Source organism: Lactuca virosa, chromosome 4 (genome assembly GCF_052849685.1).
Source record: "Lactuca virosa cultivar CGN04683 chromosome 4, Lactuca_virosa_CGN04683_v6, whole genome shotgun sequence".
NCBI lineage: Eukaryota > Viridiplantae > Streptophyta > Magnoliopsida > Asterales > Asteraceae > Lactuca > Lactuca virosa.
This window is the reverse complement of record NC_136429.1, coordinates 59384349-59410921: the sequence shown is the minus strand read 5'-3', so window position 1 is coordinate 59410921 and position 26573 is coordinate 59384349. Positions and strand designations below refer to the sequence as shown.

General features: G+C 28.6%; 1 long non-coding RNA gene across 13 annotated transcripts in view; it reads left to right on the top strand.

Moving 5' to 3' along the window:
* The window catches only part of LOC145104630 (uncharacterized), a 28955-nt gene extending 2776 nt beyond the window's left edge, over window positions 1-26179 (top strand). For 5 of the 13 annotated variants that reach the window (XR_013707123.1, XR_013707119.1, XR_013707121.1 and 2 more), the window contains exons 9-14: window positions 30-91; window positions 5348-5466; window positions 5670-5739; window positions 5993-6064; window positions 6172-6224; window positions 18737-19158. This is a non-coding gene — a long non-coding RNA (uncharacterized LOC145104630). Of the gene's footprint in view, window positions 1-29; window positions 5234-5347; window positions 5467-5669; window positions 5740-5992; window positions 6065-6171; window positions 6225-18706; window positions 19379-26016 lie in introns of those variants that run through there. The other 8 variants (XR_013707125.1, XR_013707127.1, XR_013707124.1 and 5 more) reach the window with 8 other exon arrangements.
* The last annotated feature ends 394 nt before the right edge of the window (window positions 26180-26573 follow it).

Genomic DNA, 26573 nt, shown 5'->3' with positions numbered 1-26573 from the left:
AGTTGACACTAAACATTTGTATATTTTAGTGGGGATGCTGAATCTCCAAGTGTATTCAGAAATAGGAAAGTGGTTTCATTTCATACTCCATGTATGTTTCAGTTCCACCACTAAACCACTCTATATTTTCTTGTGTGTCATAAATTCAGTGTTGGGTATGTCATGTTCATGTCCTGCTGCTCTTATTTTTTTTACAATTAGCATGGTGCTTTAATTTTACTTTGAAAAAACTTCCCATTAAATAATTGTACATTCAAAAACATCCATTTTTCATTGAATTCTCATAAATCATCCCATTTTTAGCATTCTACTTTAACGTTTCTTTATCTGACATCAATGAAACATCAAACTTCTCTTTTTCTCATCTATGCATTTTACTTTGAAACAACTTCCCATTAAAGCATTCTACTTTCAAAAAAATCATCCATTTTACATTGAATTTTCAAAAATCATCCCATTTTTAGCATTCTACTTTCACTTTTCTTTCTATAACATCACTGAAACATCAAACTTCACTTTTCTCATCCATGCATTTTACTTTTGAAAAAATTTCCATTCAAAGCATTCTGTTGTCCAAAACTTCCATTTTACATTGATTTTTCAAAAATCATTCCATTTTCAGCATTGCACTTTCACTTTTTCTTTGTATAACATCATTGAAACTTCATTTTTCTCATCTATGCATTTTATTTTGAAAAAAAAATCCAATTATAGCATTCTACTTTCAAAATCATCCCTTTTTTAGAATTGTACTTTAACTTTTCTTTTTGTAACATCATCAAAACATCAAACTTCTCTTTTTCTCATCTATGCATTTTACTTTCAAAAAACTTCCAAATAAAGCATTTTACTTTCAGAAATTTCTATTTTACATTGAATTTTAATAAATCATCACATTTTTTACATTGTAGTTTACCTTTTTCTTTGTGTAACATCATTGAAACATCACTCTTATTTTTTTCTCATCTATGCATTTTACTTTGAAAAAACATCCAATTAAAGCATCCCACTTTCAAAAACTTCCATTTTACATTGAATTGTCAAAAACCATCCTATTTTTAGCATTGGACTTTAACTTTTCTTTCTGTAACATCATTGAAGCATCAAACTTCTCTTTTTCTCATCGATGCATTTTACTTTGAAAATCTTCTAATTAAAGCATTCTACATTCATAAACGTCCATTTTACGTTGAATTTTCAAAATATCATCCCATTTTTAGCATTCTACTTTAACTTTTCTTTCTATAACATCATTGAAACATCACCCTTTTTTTAATCTATGCATTTTACTTTGAAAAAAACTTCCAATTAAAGAATCCTACTCTAAAAACATCAATTTTACATTGAATTCAAAAATCGTCCCATTTTTAGCATTGTAATTTAACTTTTTCTTCCTGTAACATCATTGAAACATCAAACTTCTATTTTTCTCATCTATGCAATTTACTTAAAAAAATTTCCAATTAAAGCCTTCTAATTTCTAGAACTTCCATTTTACATTGATTTTTCAAAAATCATCCTAACTTTAACATTATACTTTCACTTTTCTTGTATAACATCATTGAACCTTCACTATTCTCATCTATGCATTTCACTTTTAAAAATTTTCCAATTAAAGCATTCGATTTCCAAACTTCCATTTTACATTGATTTTTCAAAAAATCATCTCATTTTTAGCATTGTATTTTCACATTTTTGTTTCTATAGCATTATTGAAGCATCAAAATTCTTTTTTTCTTATCTATGAATTTTACTTTGAAAAAACTTCCATTTAAAGCATTTGACTTTAAAAAACATCCATTTTCATTGAAAATTAAAAAATCCCCCCGTTTTTAGCATTGTACTTTAACTTTTCTCTCTGTAACATTATTTAAACATCAAAACTTTGTTTTCTAATCTATGCATTTTACTTTGAAAAAACTTTCAATTAAAGCATTCCACTTTAAAAAACATCCATTTTACATTGAATTTTGAAAAATCATCCCATTTTTAGTATTGTACTTTAACTTTTCTTTCTATAACATCAATGAAACATCAAACTTTTTTTTTTCATATATGCATTCTATTTTCACTTTTCTTTCTATAAACATCACTGAAACGTCAAACTTCACTTTTCTCATCTATGCATTTTACTTTGAAATTTTTTTCCAATTAAAGCCTTCTAATTTCCAAAACTTCATTTTACATTGTTTTTTCATAAATCATCCAATTTTGAGCATTATACTTTCACTTTTCTTTGTATAACATCATCGGAACTTCACTTTGCTTATCTATGCATTTTTCATAAATCATCCTATTTTCTTTCTATTTTCAAACACGTCCATTTTACATTGTATTTTCAAAACTCATCCCTTTTTTAGCATTGTATTTTCACATTTTTCTTTCTATAGCATTATTGAAACATCAAAATTCCTTTTGTTATCGTCTATGCATTTTACTTTGAAAAAAACTTACAATTAAAGCATTGTACTTTCAAAAACTTCCATTTTACATTGAATCTTCAAAAATCATCTCATTTTTAGCATTGTACTTTAACTTTTTCTTTTTGTTACATCTTTGAAACATCAAACTTCTAATTTCTCATCTATGCATTTTAATATGAAAAAACTTCCAATCAAAGCATTTTATTTTCAAAAACATCCATTTTACATTTTTTTTTTCAAAAATCATCCCATTTTTAGCATTGTACTTTAACTTTTTCTTTATGTAACATCATTGAAACATCAAACTTCTCTTTTTCTTATCTATGCATTTTTCTTTGAAAAAACTTCAAATTCAAGCATTCTACTTTCAAAAACTTCGATCTTATATTCAATTTTCAAAAATTATTCCATTTTTAGCATTGCACTTTAACTTTTTCTTTATGTTATTATTAGCATATTGTTTAGCGTTGTACTTTAACTTTTTCTCATGTATGCATTTTACTTTGAAAAAAACTTACAATTAAAGCATTGTACTTTCAAAAAACTTCCAACTTATATTCATTTTTCAAAAATCATTCCATTTTTTGCATTGCACTTTAAATTTTTCTTTATGTTATTATTAGCATATTGCATCTTTAAAAGTCATCCCATTTTTAGCATTGTACTTTTACTTTTTCTCATCTATGTATTTTACGCTGAAGAAACTTACAATTAAAGCCTTCTACTTTCAAAAACTTCCATTTTACATTCAATTTTCATAAATCATCCATTTTTAGCATTGCACTTTAACTTTTTCTTTATTTAACGTCTTTGAAACATCAAACTTCTCATTTCTCATGTCTGCATTTTACTTTGAAAAAAACTTTCAATTAAAGCATTTTATTTTCAAAAACATCTATTTTACATTCGATTTTCAAAAATCATCCCATTTTTAGCATTGTACTTTAACTTTTTCTCATGTATGCATTCTACTTTCAAAAACTTCCATTTTACATTTAATTTTCAAAAATCATCCCATTTTTAGCATTGCATTTTAACTTTTTCTCATGTATGCATTTTACTTTGTGAAAACTTACCATTAAAGCATTCTATTTTCAAAAACTTCCATTTTACATTCAATTTTCATAAATCATCCCATTTTTTAGCATTGCACTTTAATTTATTCTTTATGTAACATCTTTGATACATCTAACTTCTCATTTCTCATCTATACATTTTACTTTGATAAAACTTTCAATCAATGCATTTTATTTTCAAAAACTTCCATTTTACATTTGATTTTCAAAAACCATCCCATTTTAGCGTTGTACTTTAACTTTTTATCATCTATACAATTTACTTTGAAAAAAACTTACAATTAAAGCATTGTGCTTTTAAAAACTTCCATTTTACATTCAATTTTCAAAAATCATCCCATTTTTAGCATTTTACTTTAAAGTTTTCTTTATGTAACATCATTAAAAAATCAAACTTCTCTTTTTCTCATCTATGCATTTTACTCTGAAAAAAGCTTAAAATTAAAGCAGTCTACTTTCAAAAACTTCCATCTTATATTCAATTTTGAAAAAACATCCAATTTTAGCATTGTACTTAAGTTGTTCTTTATGTTATTATTAGCATATTGCATCTTCAAAAATCATCCCATTTGAGCATTGTTCCTTCGCTTTCCTTTCTATTGCAAAATTGAAACATCAAACTTTTATTTTTCACATCCATGCATTTTACTTTGAAAAAATATCCAATTATAGCATTCTACTTTAAGTTTTTTATTATTAACATATTGACTTTTAAAAAATCTTCCCATTTTTAGGATTTTATTTTCGGTTTTCTTTCCGGTACTGTATTGAAAATAAAAAAATATCATCTATACATTTTACTTCGAAAAATCTTCCATATATAGGATTCTACTTTTACTTTTCTTTCTTTTACAACATTGTAACATCAAAGTTTGAAAAATCTTCCTATTATTAGCACATTGCATTTTTTAAAATCTTTTAATATTTAACATTGTACTTTCACTTTTCTTTATGTTACAACATTGAAACATCAAACTTCTTTTTCTCATGTATGTACATTACCTTGAAAGAAACATGAACCAATCTAAAGATAAATTTAGAAAATTTTATGAGTGAACTTTTAGTGTAAGGATAAGGAGCATAACGTTAATGTAAGAATACATTTGGATTGAAATGATGACATGAAAAGATGAAATATGATCATGTTCTATGTTTTAAGGATCCCATGATTATGTTCTACTTTCAAACCATTTTACATTCAATTTTTAAAAATCATCTCATTTTTAGCATTGTAATTTAACTTTTTCTTTATGTAACATCAAACTTTTTTTTTCTCATCTATGCATTTTATTTTGAAAAAACTTCCAATTTAAGCATTCTACTTTCAAAAAACTTCCATTTTACATTCAATTTTCAAAAATCATATCATTGTACTTTAACTCTTTCTTTATTTAACATCTTTGAAACATCAAACTTCTCATTTCTCATCTATGCAGTTTACTTTAAAAAACTTTCAATCAAAGCATTTTTATTTCAAAAACTTCCATTTTACTTTCGATTTTAAAAAATCATCCCACCAAAACTTACCGGATTAATCAGTAAGCTTTTGGTGACATGGTGTCTAGTTGGTATGCATTTGAAAATTCGATGACCTTCATTATATTTACCTTTGATGACATGTCAAATACATGCCATGCCATGTCACCGCACCAAAACTAACCGGTTGGTTAAAGTTAAACTGGGAATAGAGCATTTGCCATGTCACCAAAACTCTATGATTCTTGGATGGAACAGGTGACTAAGCATCCTGTTCTTTTCTGAACTTGTTTCCTAATAATTAATTATTCTCATCATATTTCTTCATTTTTAACTCCTTAATTTATATTAATTTCATTCTTGTAAAACCAGGTAGGTGTCTATGCTATTTAATGACTGGTTTTCCACTTTTCACAATGGAATTGGACTCAAAGAGTTTTTTTTTTGCCACTTTGATTCCACCATTTGTTTCCGAATTTCAGAATCTTGAGGTATTTTTGAATCCTTTTGGTTTTAATTTAACTGAATTTTACTAGAGCTGTGAAGTTCCTATATTTCATTAAACTTACACTTTTATTGGGTTTGACCTATTTTTTTTTATTAGATTAGGGATTCGGTTATGGAATATAATTCTAGATTGTTTGTGCCTTTTTAATTTTCATGAACACAAACTAATATTTTACTCTTTTTACAGGATGTTGCCACCTGAAACCATGGCGGGCCCCTTCAAAACCAACCTCATCTGGAAACAAACATCTCCAAAGGTTAACTTCATGAATCATTATCATGGTGTTTAAAAAAAATTAACCAATTACATCAATATTTATCCAAATATATAGAAAGCAATTTTGATAAAATTTCTTAGGTTTATATGCAAGAAAAAAGATTGCACTGTTCCATTGCGTTTTCAATTTTTCCCTTATTAAAGCTTCCAAAACTCTTTTAATTTAGAAAGGTTTACCCATTACATTGATTATGTATGGCTTATGACTTATGTTTTATGCTATATGTTTGTAGGAGCTGTCACATGTTATGGGAAATACATAGAAGAAATTTTCTTTTACCAATTATATTCATATTTAGTCCAAGGTATGTCATGGAGCTGTTACTTGTTCTTTTTGAATTTGAATTTTCTCATTGACATTGTAAGATACAATTGTGTGATACTAAACATGTGTATATTTCCACTTTTATAGTGGGGATCAAAGTGTATCCAGAAATAGCAAACCACTTTCATTTCATACTCCAGGTATGTTCCACCACTATATTTTGTTGTGTGTCCTAAATTCAGTGTTGGGTATGTCATGTTCATGTCCTGCTGCTCTTATTCTTTTACAATTAGCATGGTGTTTTAATTTTACTTTGAAAAAACTTCCCATTAAATCATTGTACATTCAAAAACATCTATTTTGCATTGAATTCTCATAAATCATCCCATCTATGCATTTTACTTTCACTTTTTCTTTGTATAACATCATTGAAACTTCACTTTTCTCATCTATGCATTTTATTTTGAAAATATTCCAATTATAGCATTCTACTTTCAAAATCATCCCATTTTTAGCATTGTACTTTAACTTTTCTTTTTTGTAACATTAAAACATCAAACTTTTCTTTTTCTTATCTATGGATTTTACTTTGAAAAAACTTGCAATTCAAGCATTCTACTTTCAAAAATTTCCATTTTACATTGAATTTTCAAAAACCATCCTATTTTTAGCGTTGTACTTTAACTTTTCTATTTGTAATATAATAAAACATTAAACTTCTTTTTTTCTCATCTATGCGTTATACTATGAAAAAACTTAGAATTAAAGCATTCTACTTTCAAAAACCTCCATTTTACATTCAGCTTTCAAAAATCTTCCCATTTTAGGACTGTACTTGAACTTTCTTTTCTGTAACATCATTGAAACATTAACCTTTTTTTATTTCGTCTATGTATTTTACTTTGAAAAATCTTACAATTAAAGCATTCTACTTTCAAAAACTTTCCATTTTACATTGATTTTTTTAACATCATCACATTTTTAGCATTGTTTTTTAACTTTTTATTTTTGTAACATCATTAAATCATCAAACCTCTGTTTTTCTCGTCTATTCATTTTACTTTCAAAAATATCCTATTTTTAGCAATGTACTTTTACCTTTTTCTTTATATAACATCATTGAAACATCAAAATTTTTTTTCTCATCTATGCATTTTACTTTGAAAAAACTTCCAATTAAAGCATTCTAGTTTAAAAAACTTTCAATTTACATTCGATTTTCAAAAATCATCTCATTTTTAGCATTGCACTTTAACTTTCTTTATATATGCATTTTTCTTTGAAAAAAACTTACAATTAATGCAATGTACTTTCAAAAACTTCCATTTTACATTCAATTTTCATTAATCATGCCAATTTTAGCATTACACTTTAACTTTTTCTTTTTGGAACATCTTTGAAACATCAAACTTCTAATTTCTCATCTACGCATTTTAATTTGAAAAAACTTCCAATTCAAGCATTCTACTTTCAAAAGTTTTCATTTTACGATGTATTTTCAAAAATATTTGCATTTTTAGCATTGTACTTTCACTTTTGTTTCTGTAACATCTTTGAAATATCAAACTTCTCTTTTTCTTATCAATGCATTTTTCTTTGAAAAAACTTCCACTTCAAGCATTCTACTTTCAAAAACTTCCATCTTATATTCATTTTTCATAAATATTCCATTTTTAACATTGCACTTTAACTTTTTCTTTATGTTATTATTAGCATATTGCATCTTCAAAAATCATACCACTTTTAGCGTTGTACTTTAACTTTTTCTCATTTATGCATTTTACTTTGAAAAAAACTTACAATTAAAGTATTGCACTTTCAAAAACCTCCATTTCACATTCAATTTTCAAAAATCATCCCATTTTTTGCATTGCACTTTAACTTTTTCTTTATGTAACATCTTTGAAACATCAAACTTCTAATTTCTCATCTATGCATTTTACTTTGAAAAAACTTGTAATAAAAGCATTTTATTTTCAAAAACTTCCATTTTACATTCGACTTTCAAAAATCATCCCATTTTTAGCATTGTAATTTAACTTTTTCTCATGTATGCATTTTACTTTGAAAAAACTTTACAATTAAAGCAATCTACTTTCAAAAACTTCCGTTTTACATTAATTTTTCTAAAACCATCCCATTTTTAGCATTGCACTTTAACCTTTTCTTTTTTGTAACCTCATTGAAACATCAAACTTATTTATTATTTTTTTTTCTGATCTATGCAATTTATTTTGAAAACCTTCAATTTCACATTCAATTTTCAAAAATCATCTATTTTTTAGCGTTGCAATTTAATTTTTTCTATATATAACATCATTGAAACATCAAACTTCTCTTTTATTCATCTATGCATTTTACTTTGAAAAACTTCCAATGAAAGTATTTTATTTTCAAAAACTTCCATTTTACATCTGATTTTAAAAAATCATCAAATTTTTTGCATTGCACTTTAACATTTTCTCATGTATTCATTTTACTTTCAAAAGAATGTACAATTAAAGCATTGTATTTTCTAAAACTTCCATTTTACATTCGGTTTTCAAAAATCATCTCATTTTTAACATTGCACTTTAACTTTTTATTTATGTAACATCATTAAATCATCAAACCTCTCTTTTTCTCATCTATGCATTTTACTTTGAAAAAGCTTCTAATTATAGCATTCTACTTTCAAAAATATACTATTTTTAGCATTGTACTTCACCTTTTTCTTTATATAACATTATTGAAACATCAAACTTTTTTTTTTCTCAGCTATGTATTTTACTTTGAAAAAACTTCCAATTAAAGCATCCTATTTTTACCATTGTACTTTTGCTTTTCTTTCTATAACATCATTGAAACATCAAACTTCTCATATCTCATCTATGTATTTTACTTTGAAAAAACTTCCCTTTTACATTAAATTTTCAAAAGCCATCCCATTTTTAGCACTTATCTTTAACTTTTCTTTCTGTAACATTATTGAAACATCAAACTTTTTTTTTCTCATCTATGTATTTTACTTTGAAAAATCTTACAATTAAAGCATTCTACTTTCTAAAACATTCCATTTTACATTGAGTTTTTTAAAATCATCACATTTTTATCATTGTACTTTAACTTTTTCAAAAATATCCTATTTTTAGCAACGTACTTTACCTTTTTCTTTATGTAACATCATTAAAGCATCAACCTTCTCTTTTTCTCATTTATGCATTTTACTTTGAAAAAACTTCTAGTTAAAGCATTCTAAGTTCAAACTTATGCACTTTACCTTTCTCTTATTGTAACATCATTGATATATCAAACTATTTTTTTTCTTATATATGCATTTTACTTTGAAAAATCTTGAAATCAAACATTCTACTTTCAATTACTTCTTTTTTACATTAAATTTTCAAAAATCATCATATTTTTAGCATTGTACTTTCACTTTTCTTTCTGTAACACCATTGAAACATCAAACCTTTGTTTTTCTCATCTATGCATTTTATTTTGAAAAAACTTCCAATTAAAACGTTTTTCTTACAAAATCTTCCATTTTACATTGAATTTTCAAAAATTATCCGATTTTTAACAATTTACTTTCGTGAAATCTCTCTTTTTCTCATCTTTGCATTTTATTTTTAAAAAATTCCAATTAAAACCTTTTTTGTTGAATATCTTCCATTCTACACATTGATTTTTCAAAAATTATCTGATTTTTAACATTGTACTTTCGATTTTCTTTATATAACATCATTGAAACATCAAACTTCTCATTTCTCATCTATGCATTTTACTTTGAAAAAACTTCCAATTAAAGCATTCTACTTTTAAAATTATCATGTTTTTAGCATTATACTTTAACTTTGTCTTTCTGTAAAATCATTGAATTATCAAACTTCTCTTTTTCTCATCTATGCATTCTACTTTCAAAAACATCCTGTATACATTAAGTTTTTAAAAATCATCCCATTTTATAACATTCTACTTTGAAAATACATACAGTTAAAGCATTATACTCTCAAAAACTTCCATTTTACATTAAAATCATCACAAATTTAGCATTATACTTTACCTGTTTCTTTCTATAACATCATGGAACATCAAACATCTCTTTTTCTCATTTATGCATTTTACATTGAAAAAACTTCCAATTAAAGCATTTTGCATGCAAAAACTTCCATTTTACATTTAATTTTAAAAAATCATCCCATTTTTAGAATTGTACATTACAATTTTCTTTCTGTAACATGTTTGAAACATCAAACATCTCTTTTTCTCAATTATGCATTTTACTTTGAAAAAACTTACAATTAAAGCATTATACTCTAAAAAACTTCCATTTTACATTGAATTTTTAAAAATCATCACAAATTTAGCTTTATACTTTACCTTTTTCTTTCTATAACATCATTGTGACATCAAACATCTCTTTTTCTGATTTATGCATGTTAAATTGAAAAAACTTTCAAATAAAGCATTCTACATTCAAAAACTTCAATTTTTACTTTCAATTTTCAAAAATCATCCCATTTTTATAATTGTACATTACAATTTTCTTTTTGTAACATCTTTGAAACATCAAACATCTTTTATTTTTCTCAACTATGCCTTTTAGTTTGAAAAAACTTTCATTAAAAGTATTATACTCTCAAAAACTTCCATTTTATCTGATTTTTTAAAAATCCTCACAACTTTAGCATTATACTTTACTTTTTTCTTTTATAACATCATTGAAACATCAAACATCACTTTTTCTCATTTATGTATTTTACATTAAAAATAATTTCAATTAAAGCATTCTACAATAAAATACTTCCATTTTGCATTCGATTTTCAAAAATCATCCCATTTTTAGAATAGTACTTTACATTCACAAACTTCAATTTTACTTTCAATTTTCAAAACTCATCCCATTTTTAGAATTGTACTTCACATTTTTCTTTCTGAATCATTTTTGAAACATCAAACATCTTTTTTTCTCATCTATGCATTTTACTTTGAAAAAACTTACAATTAATGCATTCTAAATTTAACTACGTCCATTTTACATTTAGTTTTCAAAATCGTCCCATTTTTAGGACTATAGTTTAACTTTCTTTTCTGTATCATCTTTGAAACTTCAAACATCTTTTATTTTTTTCTCATCTATGCATTACTTTGAATAAACTTACAATTAAAGCATTCGATTCTCAAAAACTTCCATTTTAAATTGAATTTTTAAAAGTCATCACAAATTTAGCATTATACTTTACCTTTTTCTTTCTATAACATCATTGAATCATCAAAAATCTCTTTTTCTCGTTTATGCATTTTACATTGAAAAAACTTCCAATTAAAGTATTTTACATTCAAATACTTCCATTTTACATTGAATTTTAAAAAATATCCCATTTTTAGAATTGTACTTTTCTTTTTTCTTTCTGTAACATCTTTGAAACATCAAACATCTTTTTTTTTGTCATCTATGCATTTTACTTTAAAAAACGTACAGTTAAATCATTATACTCTCAAAAACTTCCAATTTACATTGAATTTTTAAAAACCATCACAAATTTAGCATTATACTTTACCTTTTTTATTATACAACATCATTGAAACATCAAACATCTCTTTTTCTCATTGAAACAACGTCCAATTAAAGCATTCTACATTCAAAAGTTTCCATTTTACATTCATTTTTCAAAAATCATCCCATTTTTCGAATTGTTCATTACATTTTTCTTTCTGTAACATCTTTGAAACATGAAAACATCTTTTTTTCTCATCTATGCATTTACTTTGAAAAAACTTACAACTAAACCATGCGACTCTGAAAAACTTCCATATTAAATTGAATTTTTAAAAATCTACACATTTTTAGTATTATACTTTACCTTTTTTTTTCTATAACATCATTGAAACATCAAACATCTCTTTTTTTCGTTTATGCATTTTACATTGAAAAAACTTCCAATTAAAGCATTTTACATTCAAATACTTCCATTTTGCATTCTCAACTATGCCTTTTGTTTTGAAAGAAACTTACAGTTAAAACATTCTACTTTCAAAAACTTCCATTTTACATTCAATTTTCAAAAATCATCCAATTTTTAAAATTGTACTTTACATATTTCTTTCTTTAACATCTTTGAAACATCAAACATTTTTTTTTCTTTCTCATCTATGCATTTTACTTTGAATAAACTTACAAATTTAGCATTATACTTTACCTTTTTCTTTCTTTAACGTCATTGAAACATCAAATGTCTCTTTTTCTCATTTATGCATTTAACATTGAAGAAACTTACAGTTAAAGCATTCTACATTCAATTACTTCCATTTTACATTCCATTTTTAAAAACCATCCCATTTTTAGGACTATATTATAACTTTCCTTACTGTAACATCATTGACACATCAAACATCTTTTTTTTCTATCATCTATGCATTTTACTTTGAAATTTTTTCCAATTAAAACATTCTACTTTCAAAATCATCCATTTTATGTTGAGTTTTCAAAAGTCATCCCATTTTTAGCATTGCACTTTCTTTAACATAACTGAAACATCAAAAAAACAATTTCTCAACTATGCATTTTGTTTTGAAAAAACTTGCATTTTAAGCATTCTACTTTGATAAACTTCCATTTTACTTTCAATTTTCAAAAACCATCATATTTTTAGCATTGTACTTTAACATTTCTTTGTGTAACATAATTAAAACATCAAACTTCTTTTTTCTCATCTATGTGTTTTACTTTAAAAAAACTTAGAATTAAAGCATTCTACTTTCAAAAACTTCCATTTTACATTTAGTTTTCAAAAATCATCCCATTTTTAGCACTTATCTTTAACTTTTCTTTCTGTAACATCATTGAAACATTAAACTTTTTTTTTTCTCATCTATGTATTTTACTTTAAAAAATCTTACAATTAAAGCATTATACTTTTAAAAATTTTCCACTTTACATTAATTTTTTTAAAATCATCACATTTTTAGCATTGTACATTAACTTATTCTTTATGTAACATTGTTAAATTATCAAACCTCTCTTTTTCTCATCTATGCATTCTACTTTCAAAAACTTCCATTTTAAGTTCAACTTTTAAAAATCATCCCATTTTAAGACTGTACTTCAACTTTCTTTTCTATAATATCATTGAAACATCAAACTTTTTTTTTCTCATCTCTGTATTTTACTTTGAAAAATCTTACAATTAAAACATTCTACTTTCAAAAACTTTCCATTTTACATTGAGTTTTTTAAAATCATCACATTTTTAGCGTTGTACTTTAACTTTTTCTATATGTAACATCATTGAAACATCAAACTTCTCATTTCTCATCTAATGCATTTTACTTTGAAAAAACTTTCAATCAAAGCATTATAATTTCAAAAATTTCCATTTTACATTCGATTACCTAAACTCATCCCATTTTTAGCATTGTACTTTAACTTTTTCTCATCTATGCATTTTATGTTGAAAAAAACTTGCAATTAAAACATTGTACTTTCAAAAACTTCCATTTCACATTCAATTTTCATAAACCATCCACTTTTTATCATTTCACTTTAACTTTTTCTTTTTTCTCATCTACGCATTTTAGTTTGAAAGAAACTTACAACTAAAGCATTCTACAGTCAAAACCTTCAATTTCACATTCAATTTTTAAAAAATCATCCATTTTTTAGCATTGCACTTTAATTTTTTCATTATGTAACATCATCGAAACATCAAACTTCTCTTTTTCTTATCTATGCATTTTACTTTGAAAAAAACTTACAATTAAAGCATTCTACTTTCAAAAACTTCCACGTGACATTCGATTTTCATAAAGCATCCCATTTTTAGCATTGCACTTTAACTTTTTCTCATGTATTCATTTTACATTCAAAAGAACTTACAATTAAAGCATTGCATTTTCAAAAGCATCCATTTTACATTCATATTTCAAAAATCATCTCATTTTTAACATTGCACTTTTAACTTTTTGTTTATGTAACATCTTTGAAACATCAAACTTCTCATTTCTCAGCTATGCATTTTACTTTGAAAAACTTCCAATGAAAGCATTTTATTTTCAAAAACTTCCATTTTACATTTGATTTTCAAAAGTCATCTAATTTTTAGCATTGCACTTTAACCTTTTCTTATGTGTTCATTTTACTTTCAAAAGAACTTACGATTAAAGCATTGTATTCTCTAAAACTTCCATTTTACATTCAATTTTTAAAAATCTTCTCATTTTTAACCTTGCACTTAAACTTTTTCTTTATGTAACATCTATGAAACATCAAACTTCTCATTTCTCATGTATGTATTTTACTTTGAAAAAACTTTCAATCAAAACATTTTATTTTTAAAAACTTCCATTTTACATTCGATTTTCAAAAATCATTCCATTTTTAGCATTTTACTTTAACTTTTTTTATTTATGTAACATCATTAAAACATCAAACATTCTTTTTTCTCATCTATGCATTTTACTTTGAAAAAACTTCCAATTAAAGCATTTTATTTTCAAAAACATCCATTTTACATTTGATTTTCAAAAATCATCCCATTTTTATCATTGCACTTTAACTTTTTCTTTATGTAACATCTTTCAAACATCGAAATTCTCATTTTCTCATCTATGAATTTTACTTTAAAAAAGTTTCAACCAAAGCATTTTATTTTCAAAAACTTCCAATTACATTTGATTTTAAAGATTCATCTCTTTTTTAGCACTGTATGTTAATTTTTTCTCATGTATGCATTTTACTTTGAAAAAAACTTAAAATTAAAGCATTCCAGTTTCAAAAATTTCAATTTCACATTCAATTTTCAAAAATCATCCCTTTTTTAGCATTGCACTTTAACTTTTTTTGTATGTAACAACTTTGAAACATCAAACTTCTCATTTGTCATCTATGCATTTTACTTTGAAAAAAAACTTTCAATCAAAGCATTTTATTTTCAAAAACTTCCTTTTTACATTCAAATTTGAAAAATCCTCCCATTTTTGGCATTGTATTTTAACTTTTTTTAATTTATGCATTTTACTTTGAAAAAAACTTACAATTAAAGCATTGTACTTTTATAAACTTCCATTTCACATTCAATTTTCAAAAATCATTTCATTTTTAGCATTGCACTTTAACTTTTTCTTTATGTAAACATCATTCTTATTTTTTTCTCATCTATGCCATTCTACTTTCAAAATACTTCCATTTTACATTCAATTTTCAAAAAACATCTCATTTTTACTTTGAGAAAACTTCCAACTAAAGCATTCTACATTCAAAACCTTCAATTTCACATTCGATTTTCAAAAATCATCCCATTTTTAGCGCTCTATTTTACATTAAATTTTCAAAAATCATCATATTTTTAGCATTGTACATTCACTTTTTTTTTCTGTAACACCATTGAAACATCAAACCTTTGTATTTCTCATCTATACATTTTATTTTGAAAAAACTTCCAATTAAAACATTTTTTTTCAAAATCTTCCATTTTACACATTGATTTTTCAAAAATTATCTGATTTTTAACATTGTACTTTCGATTTTCTTTTTGTAACATCATTGAAACATCAAAGTTCTCATTTCTCATCTATGCATTTTACATTGAAAAAACTTCCAATTAAAGCATTCTAGTTTCAATAACTTTCATTTTACATTCAATTTTAAAAACTCATCCCATTTATTGCACTTTACTTTAATTTTTCTTTCTGTAACGTCATTGAAACATCAAACCTCTCTTTTTCTCATCGATGCATTTTACTTTGAAAGAACTTCCCATTAAAACATATTACTATCAAAAACACCCATTTACATTGAATTTTTAAAAATCAACCCATTTTTTGCATTGTACTTTAGCTTTTCTTTCTGTAACATCAAACTTTTTTTTTTCTCATCTATGCATTTTACTTAGAAAAAACCTCCATCTTAAGCATTCTACTTTCAAAAAAATTCATTTTACCTTGAATTTTTAAAAATCATCTCTTTTTTAGCATTGTACTTTAACTTGTCTATTTGTAACATCATTGAAACATCAAACTTCTCTTTTTCTCATCTATGCATTCTACTTTCAAAAATATCCTGTATACATAAAATTTTTAAAAATCATCCCATTTTATAACATTCTACTTTCAGTTTCTTATTACTGTTAACACATTGCATTTTGAAAAATCATCTTATTGTTAGCATTGCACTCTCATCTATGCATTTTACTTTGAAAAAACTTACAGTTAAAGCTTTATACTCTCAAAAACTTCCATTTTACATTAAATTTCTAAAAATCATCAAATTTAGCATTATACTTTACCTTTTTTTTCTATAACATCATTGAAACATCAAACATCTTTTTTTTCTCATCTATGCATTTTACCTTGAAAAAACTTACAATTAATGCATTCTAAATTTAACTACTTCCATTTTAAATTGAATTTTTAAAAATCTTCTCAAATTTAGCATTATACTTTACCTTTTTCTGTCTATAACATCATTGAATCATCAAAAATCTCTTTTTCTTGTTTATGCATTTTACATTGAAAAACTTCCAATTAAAGCATTTTACATTCAATTTTTAAAAATCATCCCATTTTTAGAATTCTACTTTTCTTTTTTCTTTCTGTAACATCTTTGAAACATCAAACATCTTTTTTTCTCAACTATGCCTTTTTTTTTTGAAAAAAACTTACAGTTAGAACATTATACTTTCAAAAACTTCCATTTTACATTCAATTTTCAAAAATCATCCCAATTTTAGAATTGTACTTTACATTTTTCTTTCTGTAACATCTTTGAAACATCAAACATCTTTTTTTCCTCATCTATGCATTTTACTTTTAAAAAACTTACAATTAAAGCATTATACTCTCAAAAACTTCCATTTTACATTGAATTTTTAAAAACCATCACAAATTTAGCTTTATACTTTACCTTTTTTCTTTATATAACATCATTGAAACATCAAACATCTCTTTTTCTCATTGAAAAAACTTCCAATTAAAGCATTCTACATTCAAAAACTTCCATTTTACATTCATTTTTCAAAAATCATCCCATTTTTAGAATCGTTCATTACATATTTCTTTCTGTAACATCTTTGAAACATCAAACATCTTTTATTTTCTCATCTATGCATTTTACTTTGAAAAACTTACAAGCATTCGACTCTGAAAAACATCCATTTTAAATTGAATTTTTAAAAATCTACACATTTTTAGTATTATACTTTACCTTTTTTTTCTATAACATCATTGAAACATCAAACATCTCTTTTTTTCGTTTATGCATTTTACATTGAAAAAATTCCAATTAAAGCATTTTACATTCAAATACTTCCATTTTACATTCAATTTTCAAAAATCATCCCATTTTTAGAATTGTACTTTTCTTTTTTCTTTCTGTAGCATCTTTGAAACATCAAACATCTTTTTTTCTCAACTATGCCTTTCGTTTTGAAAAAAAAACTTACAGTTAAAACATTCTACTTCCAAAAACTTCCAATTTACATTCAATTTTCAAAAATCATTCCATTTTTAGAATTGTACTTTATATTTTTCTTTCTTATCTATGCATTTTACTTTGAATAAACTTACAATTAAGGCATTATACTCTCAAAAACTTCCATTTTACAATGAATTTTTAAAAATCATCACAAATTTAGCATTATACTTTAATTTCAAAAATCATCACATTTTTAGAATTGTACTATATTTTAACTTTCCTTTCTGTAACATCATTGACACATCAAACATCTTTTTTTTTCTCATCAATGGATTTACTTTGAAATTTTTTCCAATTAAAGCATTCTACTTTCAGAATCGTCCATTTTTACGTTGAATTTTTGAAAAATCATCCCATTTTTAGAATTGTACTTTCTTTAACATAATTGAAACATCAAACATTTTTTCTCATCTATGCAGTTTACTTTGAAAAAACTTGCATTTTAAGCATTCTACTTTGATAAACTTCCATTTTACATTCAATTTTCAAAAACCATCATATTTTTAGCATTGTACTTTAACTTTTCTTTGTCTAACATAATTAAAACATCAAATTTCTTTTTTCTCATCTATGTGTTTTACTTTAAAAAAACTTAGAATTAAAGCATTTTTCCTTTAAAAAAACTTAGAATTAAAGCATTCTACTTTCAAAAATCATCCTACATTCTACTTTCAAAGGTCATTCCATTTTTAGTATTGTGATTTCACTTTCCATTATGTTATTACATTGAAACATCATTTTTTTTTCATCTATGCAGTATACTTTGAAAAATCATCTATCTTAAAGCATTTCACTTTTAGTTTTTAAATATCAACACATTGCATTTTAAAAATCATCATATTTTTAACATTGTGCTTTCACTTTCCTTTTTGTTACAACATTGAAACATTACACTTTTTTATTTTTTATTATTATCATTTTTTATTTATATATAATCTATGTAGTTTACTTTTACAAATCATTTAAGTATAGCATTTTACTTATAGTTTTCTTATTATTAGCACATTGCCTTTTAAAAAATCATCATCTATGTAGTTTACTTTGAAAATCTTGCAATTATAGAATTCTACCTTTTTTTTTAAATTATGAACACATTGCATTTGAAAAAATCGTCCCATTTTTAGCATTGTACTTTAAGTTTTCTTTTTGTTTTAACATTGAAATAGCAAACTTCTTTTTTCTCATCTATTCATTTTAGCATTGTACTTTCACTTTTCTTTCTATTACAAGGTTGAAACATCAAACTTCTTTTTTCTCAAGAAGGAGCAATGCAGAATAACTAAGCATGACAAGTAGTGCTTCGACCCGAAGCGATAGCTTCTAGCTAGTTCAGTGGATAAGATGGCTGCGCTCCAGCTCACTCAAGAATGGGACAGTAGTGGTCCGCCGGCAAGCTCGTTCTGATCTTGGACGCATTACATTGGAATCCTGAAGCACCACCACGAACGCTACCGCGCGTCCGCCTGCGGTGCGGTAAGGCACCACCCTGTTGTGCCAGCAGCCAACTCCGGCATGTCAGCTTAGTTATCATCATCAAGCCACTTACTTGATGTCTAGCTTCCCAACTGGTAGACGGTTCCTTTTCCTAGCAGCTAATATACTTGGTGAATCAATAAAACCAGTGATGCTGATAAACGCTTACACTTTTTTTAGAATATAGCAAATAGTCTGATTTCTTTCCATATTGCCTATCAACCGACTAAGATTCCATACCTATCCTGGGTTGGATTTGAACCTAACTTCTCAACAGACTTAGTAGAGTTCACGACCCTTGCCACTATGACTCCAAGAAAGTTTACGAGGTCAGTGAGTAGTGTCATCTATGCATTTTATTTTGAAAAATCTTCCATATATAGCATTCTACTTTCACTTTTCTTATTATGAGAACTTTACATTTCAAAATTGGGAGATCTTCGATAAAGTTTCAATATTTAGGATCAGTTTACGGTTTAATCTGAACTTTTATTTTTTGAACAGATAAGTTCCGAATATTTTATATTTTATCCAAATTAATGAAACAGTCCTTATTGTTTTTTCAAGAGAAAATGACAGATTATTGTATAAAATTAGATAATCGATACTTTTCTGTTTAAAAAATAAATGTTAAGATTATATTGTAAACTGACTCAAAATATTGGGACTTTATCAGAGATTTCCCTTCAAAATCATTCCTATATTAGCTTTGTACTTTCACTTTTTTCTCTTTTACAACATTATAACATCGAAATTTGAAAAATCATTCTATTGTACATTGCATTTTTAAAAATCATCCAATTTTTAGTATTGTACTTACAACATTGAAACATCAAACTTTGTTTTTTTCTCGTCTATGCATTTTACTTTGAAAGAAACAACAACCAATCTAATGGATGCTAAGAATGAACGGATGGCAAACGATTTATTTAGAAACTTTATTATGAGTGGACGTTTAGTGTAAGGATATTTATTATAGCCTTTTTGTAGGAATACATTAGGATTAGAATGATCGACAAGAAAGATGAAATATGTGTTACATGTGAAATGACCAATGTTTTAAGTAAACCATGATTATGTTCTATCATGTTAATAACATAGCAAGAAGATAAATGACAAGATTGGATCTTTGTACTAACAAGTACCATTTGATTATTCAAGCATCATATATGTATATGTGCTTTGAGGACATGATTAGTATGATCAGGTGTAGTATGGATAATAGGTGTTAATTTTAGACTTTATCTCGTAATGATCTAGTAATATGATGAATTGTAGACACATGATATATACATTAAGGAAAAGAAGGATATTAGAATGTTAAGTCTATGAATAAATAAGGTGATCTTAGCAGGAAGTCAAGGATTGAGGATTTGAAGGGTATGAATGGATCATAAACTTAAGATTATTGGTAAGTCGAGGATTATGTAAGCCTTGGGTGTTATAACTAAAATAATTAGACAAAAAGTGGGATTCTTCTATTTTGATGTGAAATACTCCCTCCGTCTCATATTAATAGTCCATGTTTCTTTTTTGGTTTGCCCAAAATAATAGGTTACTTCTAAAAATAAATATCCCTTTTACCAAAATACCCCTCATTATTAGTTAATCTATCATGGAATTAAATGCAGCAAAAAGTATAATTGTCATTTCATTTAATAAAGTGGGTGGTAATTAATGTTTTCTTAATTTGTGTGTTTTTTTTTGTCTGTGGACAATAATTTTGGGACGGATGGAGTACTTCATAGAAAAAGTATGAGCTAGATTTAGTTGTAATTTCATGAGATATAATGATCACTTTAGGTATGAATGATAATACATGACACATATAGGTAGACATGGTAATGGGGCGAGTTTGGAGCGAATCGACTGTGATCCAAACCCTTTTAACAAATTTCAAAATCTGATCCAAACCCGTTTTGGGGTTGCGGCATAGCTTCTTGCTCGTTTACTCGCTACGTCTATGTAAATCTTTCTTATGAATTCAGGAACTTCAAGCTTACTAGTTAAAAAAAAGATAGCCAAACCAGCCACGTAACCTGCATGTTTTTTTGAATAATCAAACACATTTTACTTAATTCTTAAATTAACATTTTTTAAATAAAACAACAGTTAATTTAGAAAATGCATTACATACTCGAGGACTTTCGATTGGAATAAAAATCACTATTGTAGTAAGTTCCAATTGATATTTGACAATCGATTTCATTGATAGAAAATAAAAATTGCAAACTTTCTTCCGGTTGATAATTGACTATTGATTTCTAAATGAAATTGGTGATTGCTTGATGAAATGAAATGACATCATGATTCTTGGTAGATGACTAGAATTCTAGAAATCGACTCCTATGTAAAAAACAACTTGGTCTTTTGCCTTTTTCCTTTGGACTTTCAAATGGAATTAAAATTAAACTTTAGTTGGTATAAATTATAAATGTATAACTCTAATATTTATGTGGGGTGGGTATAGATTGTTAACGGTAAACAAATCAAACACTATGCTCAAAACCCATATAATTCTTATGGATTTAGATCAAATCATTGTCAAAACCCGCTCCATTGCCATGCCTACATAAAGGGACACTGTTCAATTTTGGTTTTCTTATTTTTAGTAAATTGCATTTTATAAAATCATCCTGTAACAACATTGAAACATGAAAAAAAGAATTTCTCATCTATGCATTTTCTTATTTTTAGTAAATTGCTTTTTAGGACATTGCATTTTAAAAAATCATTACATTTTTAGCATTGTACTCTTATTTTTAAAATTCATTCCACCTCTACGCAACCATTGCCTGCCCATCCCCCTTTGATGAGCCTTCCAGGGACCAACAACATCTCTAACCAGTTAAAAGTAACTAATTGCTCTGTTTTGTTTTACTTTCACTTCTTTGCATTAGATGTGAAATCTCCTCCAAGAAAACCTAACAAAATACTCATGGATGAAAGCCACTTCTGGTGAAAAAAAGTCCAAATAAGGCGATTGCCTCCATTCTTCGTCACGTCTAACCTTTCTCGAAATCCGGTGGTGGTTAGAATCGGTAAGATGGGTTCAATCTTAAATCTAAAACAATTGCATTCAGATTAAGATTAATCGTTATGTAAGTACAACTTCAGTTGATATATAGTAAATGAGGTAGAGATGGTGTAGCCACACATAGTGATGAAGGAAAGCCGGAGAAGTGGGGGTGATACCTGAGTAGGGGTGAGCATTTGGACCGGACCGGACCGGACCGGACTGATAGAAATTGGTGGACCATGGACCGGACATGTTGAGGGTTACCTTCATGGTCGATGTAACTTTGTAAGTTAGGGCTAGATGATTTAAAGTATAATACTAATAATAATTATAATTAAAATCCACGAACAGGATAATCATTAATTGTGCGTGTTGCTGAATATAAGCCTTTTTAGGGAAATTATCGATGAACGATAAATCAATGTTTTTTTATAGATGATTATTTAGGAGAAATAATCTTGATAAAATTATAGTAGTCGCGATGATGATTCTATAGATATAAGGAACGTTTAAATCCGACTTTGCATGAAGAAATTATGCTTCTTCTAAGTTTCATGATCACCGACACAGTTGTGTGCGTCATAAAAAGTGAATCAGAGACAGATTGCTTATTAGCCTAAATAATCCGAATGAAAATCACATTATTCGTAAAAACCGAGAGCGTGCATATAGAGAACGCCTAAATCTGACTTTATATATGAAGAAATTATGATTCTTCAATGTTTCAGCGCAGTAGTGAGGATACAGAAATCGAAATTCAAGTTGGTTGAGTGTTAGTTGAAAGCGGAATATAAAGAACGTCGAAAACGGAGCTCGTATGATAAAGATACGATTCTACAAATTTTTAAAAATTCCAACTCGGTAGGGGCGTGGTGCGCCTGTGCTCTAGAAGAGGGGTGACATGGACCGAAAGACTTGCGACACGTGACAAGAAATTGGGGGAACGACGCAACAACGATGTAACATCTCGATTTCAAGGTATTTTACATTTTGATCCTTGATATGAGAGTTGTTTGCAAATTTGGTCCCAAATGGCATTTTAATGAAAAATAGAGGTTGCATGTGTATGTTGGGTGTACGTTGCGTACGTTGGCCGTACGTGGTCATGGGTCAAACCTTATATTTTAGGGTTTGGACCCTATTTAAACTTCCTTATCTCTTTGAAACCTCTTCATTCTTCAGCATCCACCTCCATATTCGACCTTAGCTAACCCTAATCCATTTTTTGAGCATCCTTGAGCTATTAGTGTGTGTTTTGGTGGTCATAGAGGAAAGAGAAGGAAATGAGAATATCTTGGAAGCTTGGAGCAACATTGGGTTTGGAAGTTTTGCACCCTCTTACATCTCCAAAATGTATAAAGTTTATACCTTGATGCTTATCTGCTTTCGTCCCCAATCAATGATGTTCTTGAGTATGATATGCTCTAGACCCAAATGGATTGTCCTTCCAGATGTTTTGGAGTGTCTAAGGCCATAAAAATGAAATCTTTGTCATTAGTTTTCTTCCATGCATGGGTATAATGTCTTAATGAGTTAAGAAGTTAGGGTTTTTAGTATTGAACACTTCCTAGCTATGCAAAGTCATAAAGTTGGAAACTTTATGACTTAAGATGTTATTTTGGGACTAGATATGGATCTTGGACGAAAGGGCTTAAGTACGCCGTCCGTACAATCATTATAATGTCTTAAGATCTGCGTGTACGTTGTTAACAACCCGCTTTTTGGTCAAGCCTCTAGTACGTCGTGCGTACAAGCTAAGTATGTTGGGCGTACTCAGCTGAGTCGACTCGTCAGAAGAGTTACGCCGACCGACGTCGATCTGAGTTGGAGTTTTAGGTCGGTGACATGGTAATCCTGAAGGTCTCACCCTGGAAGGGTGTGATTCGCTTCAAGAAGAGGGGGGAAGTTGGGTCCCCGATACATCGAGCCATTCAGGATCATTGCCAAGGTTGGCAAAGTTGCGTATAGACTAGATCTCCCAGAGGAGCTTAGTCAGATCCACAACACTTTCCATGTGTCACAGCTGTGGAAGTGAATATTAGATGAGGAGACAGTGGTGTCATTGGATGATATACATGTCGACGAGCGCCTGAATTACGTGGAGAGGGCAGTGGCCGTTCTGGAGAGAAAAGTGAAGGTTTCACGGAACAAGGAAGTACCTTTGGTAAAGGTATAGTGGCAGCATCGGAGGGGATCCGAGTGGACTTGGGAGCCGGAGGCAAAGATGCGAGAGCATTACCCCGAGTTATTTACCGCAGCAGACTTCGAGGATGAAGTCTAGTTCAAGTGGGGAGAATTGTAACACCCTGACTCCCGGGTATCAAATTTAAAGCTTATATTCACATTCTTAGACCTACTCTACGAGTTGGATGCCCCAACTCGTTGTGTAGAAGTGGATCAGGCCGCGTGATTTATGAGGTCTACTCGACGAGTTGGAGGACCCCAAGTCGACGAGTAGGAGCTGAATGGGAAACCCCTAATTTTTAGGGTTTGCACCCTATTTAAAGGACTTAACCCTCATCTTTTGGCCTCCCTTATCACCTCATTACCCAGAGAAGGAAACCCATAGCCGTTCTTTACTACTCCTTTCTGTTTGTGAGGCTAAAAGAGTGTTTTTTGGTGCATTTGTTGAAGAAGCTTGAAGGTTGAGAAGCTTGGAACAGGAAGGAGCTTGTAGATCCAACATCTACATCGTTTTGGCTTCCATTTGAAGGTAACAAGCTGTTACCTTGATCATTCTAGAGTTAGATCTCCTTATTCATGGGTTTAAGGCCATTTTTAACATATTTGTGGGTCATTTTGGGTATTGGGCATGATCTGAAATTGTAACTTCAGATCTGGACTCCTCTAAGTCCTCATAGTCATAAAATTATTGAATTTATCAAGTTTTGGCCCTTCTCTTTGGCTTAAACCTCTTCCTTAGCTTGGTTTTGGCATTTAAGACCTTGCATGCACGTAAAGTTTGCAACTTTACGTGGTAACCATGCCCTAGGAGGCTAGATCTACAACTTGGAGCCTTGGTTTTGCTTAAAAACGGCTGGATAAGAAAAAGACTGCAGGGACTCGATGAGTTGCATGGTCAACTCGAAGAGTCGGATGAAGATTGCCTGTTTTGGTTCTGCATGGACTCGGCGAGTCGGTAAGATGACTCGACGAGTTGGTTAGAGTTTTCCCAACATTTTGGACACTGCATGGACTCGACGAGTTGTCTGGAAACTCGGCGAGTTGACCGGAGGAATTCGCGACTTTCTGAGTTGTGAAGGGACTCGGCGAGTCTATAGACTGCACTCGACGAGTTGGGTCAACATGGACTGTTGACCTTCACCGTTGACTTTGACTTTGATTAAGGGTTGATCAGTTTGACTTTTTTTAGTAATTTGGAATTTATGGAAATGGATCATTGGTGGATGTAGGTGTTTGAGTTTGGAGCTGTATTTGGGAGTTGACATTATCATCCCGAGCTACTTGTGAGGTGAGTTGTCCGCACTATACTAACAGGGTCGAAGGCACCAATGTCGGCCCTTTTCGGATTTGTATCCGGGTTTATTGCATATGATATGCTAAGTGACCTGTTAGGTCGGTATCCTGGTATATAGGATGATGCCATGTTAGTGACTGTTTAGGTCGGTATCCTGGTTATAGGATGATACTATGTTAGTGATCTGTTAGATCTGTATGACTATCTGTAAATGCTAGCTAGCATATGATATTTATGTGCACATGATTGTTTGTTTGGATGATACTTTGTGCTTTAGACCAACATACCCAGGGCGGTCCGGATAGACTGCAGGCCGGTAGGGCACATCAGTCAGGCCGAAGGCCCAGAGAACGGTCCAGACAGGCTGAAGGCCTGGGTGGGCGGACCAGACTTGCTGAAGGTTCCGAGAGTGGGCCAGATAGACTGCAGGCCCTGTGAGGGCAATCCAGTCATTCTGTAGAATCTATATGCATGTTGTTTATCTGCTATGATATTTTTATTATTGTATGACGTTGGTATTTTGGGGGAACTCACTAAGTTTCGGGCTTACAGTTGTTGATTATGTTTCAGGTACTTTTGATGATCGCGGGAAGGCGAAGGCGTGATCGTGCACCTCCTTATGTTTTTATGATTTGATTTTGGAATACTCTGACATGAAACCATTTTGAAAACAAATTTGTAATAATTATTGGTTGTGAATGATTTAAAAAGTTTTAAATTGGCATGATTTTTATGGGGGTTACAGTTGATCCATTTTCCTTTGATGATCCTTTACATTCTAAAATTTTTACTGATGATGGTGTTTCTAATAGAACTCAGAGACTGGATCATCAGTTAGATGGTGCTAATTCTCCTTTGAATTTTAATAAAATAGGTCCTACAGGAGGAGGAATAGATGCTAGTTTAAGATTTGAAGGGTCCAATGTGCCTTTATCTGATGGGTCTGCTCCTAGTTCTGTTGATTCTCCTGACTCTCATGTCAGGACTAAGGAAAGTAGTCATTTTGATTCTAAATCACCTGATACTTAGTCTATTGGTCTCACACGTACTAGGAGAGAAACTTGTCTTCCATCTAGGTTTAGTGATTATGTTATAGAAGGTAAATATAAATATGGAATTTAAAAAAA